This window comes from Heterocephalus glaber, unplaced genomic scaffold (assembly GCF_053883595.1).
Source record: "Heterocephalus glaber isolate CG9 unplaced genomic scaffold, H.glaber_assembly_v1.0 deba00001579, whole genome shotgun sequence".
In the NCBI taxonomy this organism is placed as follows: Eukaryota; Metazoa; Chordata; class Mammalia; order Rodentia; family Bathyergidae; genus Heterocephalus; species Heterocephalus glaber.
In genome coordinates, this window is record NW_028258360.1 from 1,999,037 (window position 1) to 2,012,299 (window position 13,263).

The window sequence follows — 13,263 nt, forward strand, 5'->3', positions numbered from 1 at the left end:
TACATGTGAGGTTATATTCACTAAGCATAGTGAATTTCTTTAAGCATGAGTTAAAGAAGTAAAGATATTCTCTTTAAGCACAAGTGTTACATAGTCTTGTATAAATTTTGAGAAAAATTATATATAAAATTTTAAAAAATGTTTATGATAAATATTAAAGGGAACAGCCAGTATAAAAATTATACAACATCATGACAACTAAAGTTCTGCCTTTAGAAACTACAGGAAGAAGACAGATATCACAGTTGCTTCTTTAAGTTTGTTAGAACTATGAGTGCTTATTTTCTCTTATCCACCCTTCTGTCATCTCTAACCTTTTATTTTAAAATTCAAAAATAGCCAATGAAGTTAAGTTTTGCACATGAAAGTTCTGAAAATTTAAAGCTTCTTGGACAGGTTCTTGAGATAGGTGAGAACCATACAGCTTGAACCAAAAAACCATTCTTTGTAAATTAAAAAGAAAAAAACAATGTGAAGGTCTAAAATTTTAGCTAAGGTCTAAAATTGTTGATACCATTTTGGGGGTATAACTCATAATTTCTCTAAGTATGAAATCATAGTTTCCAAACCCAAACTAGAAGATAGGATACCTCCTTATATTTGTATTTGCTTACATTATTTCTCTTTCCTGACAGATTCACAGAGCCTGGGCCATCTCTCCACCTGACTAAGCACCCAGCTGCTGGCCCGGTGCCTGGTTTTTACTACGACGTAGTGGTGCCCATGTGGGCTTTTCTCCACAAACTTCAAATCCACCTGTGACTCTTTTCCCCAACGATAACCTGACAGCCATAAAAATTCTGATGGTATCTCAGTATCACTGGTAAAACACACATATATCTGCGTGCACATGCACACACGTGTGCCAACGAATACAGGTGCACATTCACGATGTACTGAGGGAAGGGAAAAGAAGTGATTGGAGCACATTTCAGAGAAATGCCGTACCCAAAGGAGAAGAAAATGCTACTGAAACCTCCAACTCACTAAACTGCAAGATAATGTTACTATTATGAATATTTTTTCTTTTAAAAGTGCATTTCTCCTCTACTAAATAGCCTTCAAGTCACATCCAAAGTTATAAATCCATTAACACCATGCCACAAGAATGCTTAGCTTTTATTGAGGCTCCCTCACCGTTCTTTCCAGTGACAGGTCTTGTTCTCCACAAAGACATCGAGTTATCTATGAACATGTAAGAGAATTCAATAGGCCTGTTCACTTTTTCGGTTTTCCTCCAAAGCCTGATTTTTCCTTCACTCTGGTTTTAGCAATGGCTGGGTAAAAATACACTATGTAAGAATGAAGTCGCCGACATTGAACACCGTGAATGACAAGCAGCCAGTTCGGACATTAATGGTTGTGGTGGCTGAAGAAGCCATGATTCTTACTCATCTTTAGATGCAAAATGCCCCTCTTGCTGGGCACCTGCTTCACAGAGATCTGCACCGCCCACGGACTCCTTCCCATGTAACAAGTTACAGCTGCAGCAACGAAAATAGGGATTCTAATTTTTTAAAAAAATAGCCACCTGTTAATTTTGACCCCCCCTATGAGAGTGCTTCTCCACTAACCACAGACCAAAAAAACCTCACTGCTCCTTAACTGTCATTTCACTGCCAAGGAAATCCAGGCCTAGGAGATGACACACAAACACAAGACAAAGACTGAAAGCTTTGTAAGCTTGAGTGTGTGTGTGTGTGTGTGTGTGTGTGTGTGTATGCCTTGAAAAATGGAGCCTGAATCTGAAAATTTATTCCTACAGTATTTCAAGAATTTAAGATCCGAGTTCAGAGTCATCACAACATCCTGAAAGAGGAACACGGCTTCAGCAAGATCACCCTTCAGTCAGGGTTCTAGGTGGCCAAGTGGCTGGGGATTCCAGCCAGGCCAGGGCAATAGGCCCTTCGAGGTTCAATGACAAAACGGAGCTGCCTGGGAAGGACACAGCTCTGCTGGCTGGGTGGCCACCCTAATGATAGCTGCTCGACCAGGCCTATTAGGAAAATGAAGGATATTTAGCAAACAAATCTGCAGATGCCAGATGCAGGGCTGGGGGGAGGCCTGGGCCCTCCTTGAAACCTGCTGGAGCGGAACTGCCCCACACACCTGCGCTTTGGCCCTGGGGTTGACCCAGGCCTCCGAGCTGGGGCAGTCAGGGCGGTGCTCGCGTCCCAGCCCCACCCCCAACACCTGCTGTATGCCCGGCGGGGCAGCCCCGGCTCGGCAGCCCCGGCTTCTCAGGCCCGGCCGGGGCGGCTCGGTGCAGGCGCCGGGGGCACCCGCGCGCAGGGACAGCGCGGACGCGGACGCGGACGCCGCGCGGCTCCGGGCCCCTTCCCGGCCGCGACCCCGAGGAGCTGCGCGCCGCTCCCGGCCACAGCCCCGCGTCCCCGCCCGTCCGCCCGGCCGGGCCCAGCGCCAGTGACCAACCTGTAACCCCGGCGCGCAGAGCGGTCACGGTGCCCGCGGGCGGCGGCGGCGGGCGGGACGCGGCCTCTCCTACGCCGGCTCCGTCACCGCGCGCCGCCCGAGCGTCCCGAGCCTCGCCGCGCGCGTGGGGGCAGGGAGGACGGAGGCTGAGGCTCGGGGGTTGGAGCCGTCACAGGTTCTAAGTTTAATTCAGCTTTAAAATTGGCTGTGCTGCGGGCGCTGCGGTGATGCCCAGGCCGGAGGGAGGGGCGGAGGAGGCCGCGCCGCGGCGGTGGCGAGCGCGCCAGGTCGGTGCTCGCGGGCTCCTCGCTGGCCGCCACCCCAGCCTCGCAGCCACAGCCGCGCGGCTCTGCCGGCCCGGGGTCTCCGGCACACTCGGCACGCCCGTGTACACGCGAGCGGGCGTACGCCGGTACCCGCCAGGCCCCAGCGCGCGCCTCCGCGGGGCGCAGCGACCCGGCCTGCGGACCGCAGCGGACGAGTTGCTGAGCGGCGAACGCGCCAGCCACTCTTCCCGTCTCCGAAACACGGTGGCGTTTCCCATAACACAGATGCCGTGTGAGTGAGAATGAAAGTCCGTTCACAAATTGAGAGCGGCCCCACACCCTGTATGTGGAACCCAGGTGGGAGGCTCCACTCGAGTGGGGCTCCCTGGGCTCCCCGCAGAGCAGGAGGACGGGAATATTGGGTCTTCCGCAGCATCCTCAGCCCCGAGGACGCCCTCCCTCTAGGTAGAACTCTGAATTGCTTGCTTAGGAGCTGGCATCTTGCCCTGTGGCCAGATACTACAATAAGGGACTCTCCGCCAGCTAAACATCACACACGCAGGCACGGGGACGGAGAAAACAGAGTGACGCTTCCTCCACAGCAGAAATCCTAAACCCAGGACAGCTGTGTATCACAAAATGTTGTATCTCCAGGGATAAAAGCAAGATTAATGGCCTACATTTAAAAATGCATTTTCTAGTATATTTAATTAAGTTACTGCCTTTAAAAAAACCTACTCACAATCTATTAACCTTTAAAATCCATATTAGCACTTTTTTGTTTTAAGGGAAAATTTAAAGCAGTTGGGTTTTCATAAGACACAGAAACACGTGTGATTGTTTTTCCTGAAACTTTGAAGACTTCAGGAAGACCAACTGTATGAAAAGCTAAATTTTAAGCAAATGATGAGATCACTTATCATAACAAAATTAAAAGTAATTTTAACAGATAAAACTGTAATTTGTTTGGAAAAAATTGTTTACCGATTTATGTCACTACTCTCAATAGATCTAAATAATAGTTCACTTCAGCACCTCTCTTAAAATATATAGCTGTGTATCATTCTTTGGACCTTAAGTTTGAATTGTAGGTCAGAAAATCGTACTAATGAAATACTTAAACACTAGGATACTTAAAAATGCTTTGAATGATGTAACAAAACAATGATGTTACTAATCTCAGCTCTACCCTTCATCCAACAGGAGTTTCAGATCATTCTCTGCCATGGTTGTACCTCTGCGTAGGTATCTATAGTTTCTCTCACTAGCCAAACAATCCCAGGGTCAATGAAGACAGCTGGAGGATCTATCCTGTTCAAGGAAAATCCCTAGGAGTTTTGGGAAATCTAAAGAATGTTTGGAAAAGCTCAGTACATCCATTCTGGAATCTAAATAGTTGCTGTATCTGGAAGTGGATAAGCATTCAAAAAGGCTGCTATTGTGTACAAAATGTCATGTGGCTCCTTCTACCTGCTCATCATTCCTGCTATCTTCTTTTAGTAAAAGGAGGGAAGGTGGATAAGCATCTTTTCCAGAATGCTTCCTTGTGGTTTCAGTGAAATTCACAGGTGGGTTTAGCCCAACTGGCAACAGATTTTTGACAAATTAAGATTGATTACCAACATTTAAATACTGTGAGCTTTTTAGTTTGTCATGAAAAGTAGTAAGATCTGGCGGGGCCAGGTCTGCATTGCCACATGTCAGAGAACATCTGGGGGCATCTTCTGGGCCCCGGAAGGTACTCGAGTGTGAAATTTAGGGTTAAATTTGTATTAAATGGTATGAGATTGGGAAAGGTGCATGGCCAAACAGAGAGGAAACAGCTGACACAGAGGATTTTGCAGTACAGAGGGCGAGTCCAGGCCAATGTACAACCAAGACAATGAACAAGCTATAACTTAGAGGAAATTGTGCTGATCATCTGGCAAGTGTTTTGGAGTGGATGTAACTATGGAAACAGTAAGAATCTGATGAAAGAAGGACACTTGGTTCTTACAACTCATCTGTTCCCACTATTTATCTCCACTAAAAATTAGTGTCACCCTTGATGCCACAATGAGGTACTGAGGAAACAATAACCTTGCTAAGAGAGAAATTTAAAAATCTGTGGAGAGGGGAGATGCCTTGTGCTCTATGGACATATAGGTGCTGGATTCTACTTGGGAAGGATTGTCCTGGAGGAAGATTCCATCCAGTTTGATTTACGGGTACTTTATGCTTAGTAACTACCCAAGGCTCTCCATTGCTTCTGAGCTTCTTGTGAGGAGATTGTTTTAAGGCAGTACACACCTGTGTATTTTGTGTGATTTTCAAGGCCTGCTGCCCACTAAATACTGATATGACGAATCTTCTGTTAGAGACATTTGAGGCAGGCCCACTTAAAAACTGTAAAGATGCTAACCAACCCGCATCTCCTGCTTGTGTACTCTCTCTGGATTCTCATGGATAGAATTCAATCTAAGTAGAAGGGATGCATTTTTTTAATGGTGGTGTTGAGGGCTTCTACACAGTTGCAAGCAGGTTGGCATCATCAAGTGCCTCTGGGGAAGGGAAGAGCTACTGAAAGGGGATTTTGCTAATCTGTGCAGTCCCGAAAACAATTTAGCGCTGTCCTGGATCTTTGGGGAAGTAAGACCTGTGATATGGGTCTGCTGAGGAAAGAACTTCCGGGTTGGTTTCTTTCCTTGCCAGAGATTTTGTAGATGGATACATTGACTAAGTCCTTGTTTTCTCACGAGTCAGCATCTCCAAACAGCCACAAAACATTTATTCATAATTTAAATATTGGAAGGTTTTGGAAGACACCTTGTTTCTTACTTTTTCCTAACATGATATTGGCTAAATTTCCCTGATAGTTGAGATCAGTCACTTGGGCCATCTTAAATATTTCTGTGGAAATCCTGATTTGTTTGTGGGTGTACTTCTGGGGATTGAACTCAGGGCTGCATCCTAGCCCATTTTATTTTGAGGCAGAGTCTTGAAAAGTCCCTAAATTTCCCAGACTGGGCTCAAACTTGTAATCCTCCTGCTTCAACCTTCCAGAGTGCTGGGATTACAGGAGTGCACCACCACACCTGGTTGAAATTCTAAGTGTCTCTGGGATGGGATGGTAACTATGGGGACCTTCTCTGGATAAAACAACTATCATTTGAGTAACCCATTCCTGTCATACTTTGCAAGGCATTCCTTCCTCACAGATACCAGGGAACTCTCCCAGCCTTCCCCTCTGCTGAAAGTCACAAGAGCCTCCCTTGCAGTCTGCAGGTTGGATCAGCTCAGAAATCCCCGAAGACCTTGCACGTACTTTGTAGCTGTGTTACCTGAAGCACTAAAATAAGTGAGTGCAACTAGGTGGTAACAGGCCATCTGCTGTGTCAGAGTTGAGGCCTTTGCCAGGTTGTCATCTGGCTGTTCAGTGTTTCACGTAGTTCTTACTTGCACTGAATGCAGCCTGGATGGGAAGTAAGTTTGGCATACCGCTCAACAGAAAATCAGAGAAGGAAGGCTAAGTCCATGGAGAGATGCTGTTGAACCTCAGAAAGACCAGAGCTGTGACTCTTACACTGGACAGAGAGTCCTCTGGGTAACAAATGCAATTGGTCTCTGTGTAGAAACATCAACTGCCTGGTCCAGGAGTCCACAGAGGCCGCTTTGGTCTTAGAGAATCACATCATGTAAGAGTATGTGTGATCACACTGTGCATACTTTACAGGTTAATTGAGGAAATTTTCTTCCTCGCCACTTCATTCTACTTTTGGAGTATACTTCCAAGGGAAAACTAGGTTTTAGAAGGAAAAAAAGAATGCCATGAAATCAGGAATAAACCAATACCAATTAAATGGTCTCGCGGGAGCAAAACAGAGGTTTCATTGTGTGGAGCCACCTCTGAGCTGATCACCCAGAGGAATTGATGGATTCTAAAAACAAAGGTCATGTTTCAAGTGAACTGCTCCATAATAAAATGACGGGTATTTTGACTCTTTTAATACAAACTGCTAACAGACAGGAGTAAATCTTTGTGTTCCAAAAATAACCTTGGAGATTGTATTTCTTGTAGGAAATATCTAAGTAAGTGTGTAGTAATCGGGTGCTCAGAGCTCTCAGGATTGACAGGCTGGGTCACTCTCGCTGCCCACAGGTGCTGGCTGCAGAAAAGGGGTCCAGTGGGGTCAGGGTGAGGAGGAGGAACTCAGCTGTCACAGTAGAGGCTGCCACTCACCTTGCTAATTCCCATCTTGCAAATTACCCAGAAATGGAGACCAACAAGAATCCAGGGTAAACTTGGCTTGGGTGGGATAAACTTAGTGTGAGAAGCAGTGGACTTGAGTGTCTGAGGAGTGAAGTGTGGGCAGTGATAGACTTTGTCCACTTCACAACCAGAGCCTCTGTAACAGGGCAGTGCAGCTGTCACCAGCTGCTGTTAGAACCCAGTGAATAGGCCACTTCGGGCTAGAGATGCCCCCAGGAGATGCAATCTAACCACCACCCCCACCACCACCCACTAGAGCCCACTGACCTATGACCTAGACCTATGACCTATGACCAATGGCCTAGAGCCTCTGACCCATAGACCCAACCCAACTGCACAAGGGAAGCCCTTGCTTCCAGCTGGGCCAGCCCTGGGGTGTATTCTTTCCCTAGCTTCCCAAAGGTCCAGGCTGGAGCTGAAGGGCATCTTCATGTGCGTTCGAAAGGAATGTGCACTCAACATTGTTTTGATGATCCAGACCATGGGATAATGTTTCTCACAGTGTTGACTAGGCCCATATTGTTGATCATGCCCCTCAGTATTCTGCTTTAGCATCTTTACTGAATTTTTCTTTACTTCATTTATCAGTTTGTGAAAAAGTTGTATTAAAATCTCCCATTTTGATGGAAGGTGATATTTTACCTTTTACATTCACTTCACATGATCTGGGGCTATGATATGAAGTATTATATATGTTTAAAATTGCTATATTTTCCCAATGAATTAAAACTATTGTGGTTCCAAAGTGTCTTTTTATTGGGTATACCAGCCCTCTGCCTGTATTTTTTTATCCTTTATGTTTTTACTGCATTTTAGGGACTTTCTTTTCATTAAACTTCAGCCTTTTAGTTTTACCTATCTAAATTCTATTTTTTTAGATGCTTCTAGTTGTGCCTACTTTTGAAATTGAAAATTTATATATTTTCCCAAACTTCCACCTTGAAAATCTGCTGGTGGCCAATTGTTATATGTTGCTTGTTTTCTTGATAATACTATTAATGACTAATTCCTTAAAAAAATCCTGTCCTGATAGACTAAATCCTAATCCAAGTTAACATTTATGTTATCTCAGCAAATTGAATGTAAAATTTCACTAACCTCTGACAATATACTTTTCAAATTTACTTTTGAGAAATCAGTGTTCAAGCTAGATGTTTTCTTGCTGAAGTTAATTTACCTTTTTGGCTGACAGCTTTAAAGCATTTTTCTCCTTGTCTTTGGTTCTCAAAAGTTTCTCTATGATGGGTCAATATATTAATGTCATTTTATTTATCCTACTTGAGATTTATTAACCTTTTGGAACTTATCGATTGGTCTTAATTTCTCCATTCTTTCTGAGGCTCCAATTTAATTGTATATTAGACTTCATGCTTTATCTTTTATGTCTCTGAATCTATAGTCATTTGCTCTTTTTATTGTTTTTGAGGCATTCTGATAGTTTCTGATCTATCTTCAAGTTCACTTATCTACCTTGCTGTGTGTACTCAACTATTAAAGAGATGTTTGTAGTTCGTAAATTTAATAGTTCACTTGAAATGATAAAAGCTCGGTCAGTAGTCATAATTTTCTATTTCTTACAGAGCTTGTTTTTAGCTAGCCCTTTATCTCTTATGCTTCAAGCATACAGATACTGTTATCTTGTAAGATGTGCCTGGTAATTTCAAAGTCCGAAGATTTTATGGGTCTGTTTATAGTATCTATTTTTTCTGTAGATTTTTCCAAAGAGTGCCCCCTCTCCCCTGTAATTTGGTTATTTTTTCACTAAAATCTCTCTGAAGAAAAGTCTTCCATGAAGTTATTTGAAGCTTAGGATGAAGGTGATTTCTCCACAGGGGATTTGTGGTCTGTAGTACAAGTGTGACAAAATGTGTGGCGTATAGCTTTCATTGTGATTTAATGTGTTTTATCTAAAGTCCCATGCCAGTTCTGGCTCCTAGTTACAAGTTCTTAGGGACAGTGGCTCCCTCCTCCTCAGCTTCAAGGCAGATGTCCTCAAGGTCCTTTGACTTTTCAAGTTTAAGGAAGGTAGTGGGAGATTTGAGGCTGCTGCTCCTGTTTCCCTTCTCTGAGCTGCAAACCCACATCTTTACCCGGATATGGTCAAATGGCTTCACACTCTGTATTTCTGAGTTCTGTCTTGGTACCTACACTTGGCCTAATGAATTCTCACTATCTCACCAACTCTTTGATCAGAAATAATTTTTAAAAATTATAATATTCGTTCTAGCACTTGTAGACCCAAAAGAGCAGATGAGGACTTTAGTTCATAATAATTTATATATTTTATGAATAGCTGCACAAGAAGAGCTCCATATAAAAAGTAGTAAAAAGAAGATGGAAATGTTAATTGCTTTAACTGACCAATACACAATGTATAAATATATTTAAATATCACACTGTACCCCATAAATATGTACACTTATGTGTTAATAAAACATTTCAACCTTTGGTTGTGCAAAACTCTTGAGGGTTATAATTTAATGCTGTAAACCCTGGGATACTTATTTCATAAATGACTACTGCTTCTGGATTCAACCATTTTTTTTTTAGAAAAATAAATGTAATTTTAAACGTGACAACCTAACCATGCAGGCTAGCCTGGGTCATCAAATCTGTTTGAAAAATGAAATAGATTTCTCCATAGTTATTGAGCTTAGTCCTATCAATTGGAAAAGCATTAAAAAGAATGAACTACTGGAACATAGATAAATCTTACTAATATGCTGAGAAACTTTATACCAAAGGATTAATAATGTACAATTTAGTCAATATTTATTTATTTATTTATTTTTTGGTACTGGGGATCGAACTCAGGTCCTTGCTCTTGCGCAGCAGGCAGCGAAATCACTGAGCTAAATCCCTGGCCCCATTTTTTTTTCTTTTTGGTACCAGGGATCAAACTCGGGTCCTTGTGCTTGCGAGACAGGCGGCAGAACCATTGGGCTAAATCCCTGGCCCTAGTCAATATATTTTTAAAATAGAAAAAGTATTGGAGAAAAAAGTCAGAAGTGCGTTTGCTGCTGGATCAAGGGAAGACTGACTAGTAAAGGGCATGAGGGAAGTTCTGGGAATGATGGTAACATTCTGTATGTTAACCGATTTCTAATTTTCCTGGAGGGTATCTGCCAGTAGCACAGGCGACTCCAGCACTCTGAGATAATCAGCAGATTACAGTCTAACTTTCCTGCAAAGCTTACCAGGCAATATCTTGCTTTTCTTATTATTTTACATCATTCTAGCACATTGATCGTTTTTGGAAATAAAGCACATCATTCTATTTATACCATTCTGTTTTCAGTAGTGGCATTTCCATTTATAAAATACAGTCATTCTTGATCACTGAAAATTAAATGAACATTGGCAGTGAGCTGCACTTTTTTTCTAAATAAGATGTCTTCTTTACCTTATGCAAATTTTCCATAATAGAAAAGACTGCAAAATATAGAGAGCTATGGTTGATAACATCCTGAATATTTAGGCAGATCAGTAAGGATGTCTGCAGTTTACTTTGCAATGCATCAAAATCTAGGACACACCGATGGCTGGATGGAGAAAGGGGAGATGGATGCTGTGAAATAGAGCAGGTAAACTCTTCTGGCCGAATCAAGGTGGTGGGTGTTTGTGTGTGCCTTGTACAATTCTTAGGATTTTTTTGTTTGCAAATTTCCTGATAACCATATGAGAAAATATAATCACTGCTCACTCTCTTGTTACTGTTATCCCTTCCAGCGTTTGCCAGGATTGCTCCTCTATTGTATGGTCTCCCTGTTTCTGCTGCCCATTTCTACCTCCTGTGTTCAAATCTCAGCAAACTCAACTACAGCAAATATAATGAATGCATAGAATAATACCACTCTGCAACAATGGTGAGAATGTCCTTTCACACTTGGGGTCCTCACTCGGACTTCCTGTGTCATACATGATGTGACCCCCATCAGCTCTCTGACCTTCCCACTCCTTCACTCTTCCTTCATGATTTCTACTCCAGCCATGTTTACTCCTTGCTGTCTCTGAAATGATCAAGCACACTTCTACTCCAGGACCTTTGCACCTACTCTTTGCTCTGGAGTACTATTCTCTCAGAAATCTTTTGGGCTCACACAGGCCGTCAGTTTTTGTGTATCACATTCTCAATGAAAACTTCCCAGTCAATCCTATGTAAAGATTCATTGACCTCAATCCAATATTTCTTATTTCCATACCCTTTATATTTTTTAAAATCTTTAATTTTAGCTATTTTACATCTATCAAATTTTGTGCATTTACTCATTTTCTGGTCTACACTGCTGGAATGGAAGGCCCATCAGGGCAGGACTTTGTCTGTTTTACCCATTTGTCTATACTCAGCACCTAGAACAGTGCTTCTCACATATAGGCACTCAATTTTAACTTGTTGAATTAATAAAGGAATGTCTGTAGTCTTGAATCCTGCCTTTTATGGAAATAGACTAGTATAATTGACTGTAGAAATATACATGCCTGGTTTGGTAAAATTGAAGCACTACAGATTTTAAAAAAAATTTTATTTTCTTGGTACATTTTAGGAATACAATATAATGACATTCATCATTGGAAATTTGCACCATTACATAATCTCTCTTGGTTCTTATTTTTCCCCCTTCCCCCACCCTCCTTTCAACCCCTCCATCCCTCCCTATTTACAAAGACTTTGCTTCCATTTTTTCATTTTCTCATATTAATTCCATTCCCTTCTTTCCTTTCCCCTACCCCTCCCACTTCCCCTTCCCCTTTGCCCCTTTTCTTCCTATTTCACATGATCTATTATACCTTTTAGTCCTTATTTACACTTTCAGTTTCTCACACTAGAGAAACTATTCGGTATTTACACACGTGTGTCCTATCTATATCACTTAAGATATTGCCTCAATGTGCATCCATTTAGCAATAAATGTCTCTAATTTCTCGTTTTTGATGGCTGAGTAGTACCTCATTTTAATAAAAAGTAGGATTTTCTTGATCCAGTCTCCAGTAGATGGGCAATTGGGTCGCTTCCAAGTTTTAGCTATACAAACTGAGCTGCTATGAACATGGGTGCACATATATCACTGTGGTATGATTCTTTTAATTCTTTGGGGAAGATACCCAGCAGGGGAATAGCAGGGTCAAATGGGACTTCCAGTCCTAGTTCTTTGAGGTATCTCCACAACTGATTTCCACAGTGGTTGCACCAGTCTACACTCCCACCAGCACTGGAGCAGTGTTCCACTTTCCCCACAGCCCTGCCAGCATTTGTTATTGGTTGATTTCATGATAGCAGCCATTCTTTCTGGGGTGAGGTGGAATCTCAGTGTTGTTTTCATTTGCATCTCTCGAATGACCAGTGATGTTAAACATTTTTTCATATGTTTATTTGCCATTTCTACTTCTTTGTTTGAGAAATGACTGTTCATTTCAGATGCCCATTTTTGGATTGGGTCTTTGAATTTGGGAGGTCTGATTTTTTTAAGTTCTTTATAGATTCGAGATAGTAGGCCTTTTTCTGAGGGACAACTGGTGAAAATTTTTTCCCACATTGTGGCTTGTCTCTTCATACTGCTGGTGGTTTCTTTTGCTGTGCAGAAGCTTTTGAGTAAGAAGAGATCTCACTTGTTGATTGTTTGTGCTAGTTCACGGGCAACTGAGCTTTTGCTCATAAAATGTTTTCCTACACCAATGTCTTTAAGAGTTCTACCTAACCACTGTTCCAGCTAGTTCAGCATTTCTGTTCTAATATTTAGATATTTAATCCATTTTGATTTTAGTTTAGTGGATGGTGAGAGATATAGGTCTAGTTTTAGTCTTTGGGAAGTTGAAACCCAATTTTTCCAGCACCAATTATTAAAGAGGCTATTTTTCCTCCAGTGAGGGTGTTTGGCTCCTTTGTTGAAGATGAGGTGGCTGTGTGTTTCTGGAGTTGTTTCTGCATCTTCTAATCTGTTCCACTGGTCCTCAGGTCTGTTTCTTTGCCAGTACCATGCTGCTTTTATCATAGTAGCTTTGTAGTATAGTTGCAAGTTGGGGGTTGTGATACCCCCTGCTATGGCTCTGTTGCCTAGAATTTGTTTTGCTACTGTGGATCTCTTCTTGTTCCAAAAGAATTTTTGGATTGTTTTCTGAAAGTCCATGAAGTATGCTGCTGGGATTTCAATTGGGATTGCATTGAATCTATATAGCAGTTTTGGAAGTGTGGCCATTTTCAGTATGTTGATCCTTCCTACCCAGGAGCAGGGGATGTCTTTCCATTTTCTGATATCGTCTTCAATCTCTGTCTTCACAGTGCTATAGTTTTCAGAAAAGAGGTCTCTGATTTCTTTT

At 42.3% G+C, this 13,263-nt stretch overlaps 1 protein-coding gene across 3 annotated transcripts in view; it reads right to left on the bottom strand.

Annotated features, from left to right (window-relative positions):
• Positions 1-2,801, bottom strand: part of Nalcn (sodium leak channel, non-selective) — a 322,796-nt gene extending 319,995 nt beyond the window's left edge. The window contains exon 1 of one of the 3 annotated variants that reach the window (XM_087193085.1): positions 2,434-2,801. The gene's annotated coding sequence lies outside the window, so the exon portion shown is untranslated. The remainder of the gene's footprint in view (positions 1-2,433) is intronic. The other 2 variants (XM_087193083.1, XM_087193087.1) reach the window with 2 other exon arrangements.
• Positions 2,802-13,263: the final 10,462 nt, after the last annotated feature.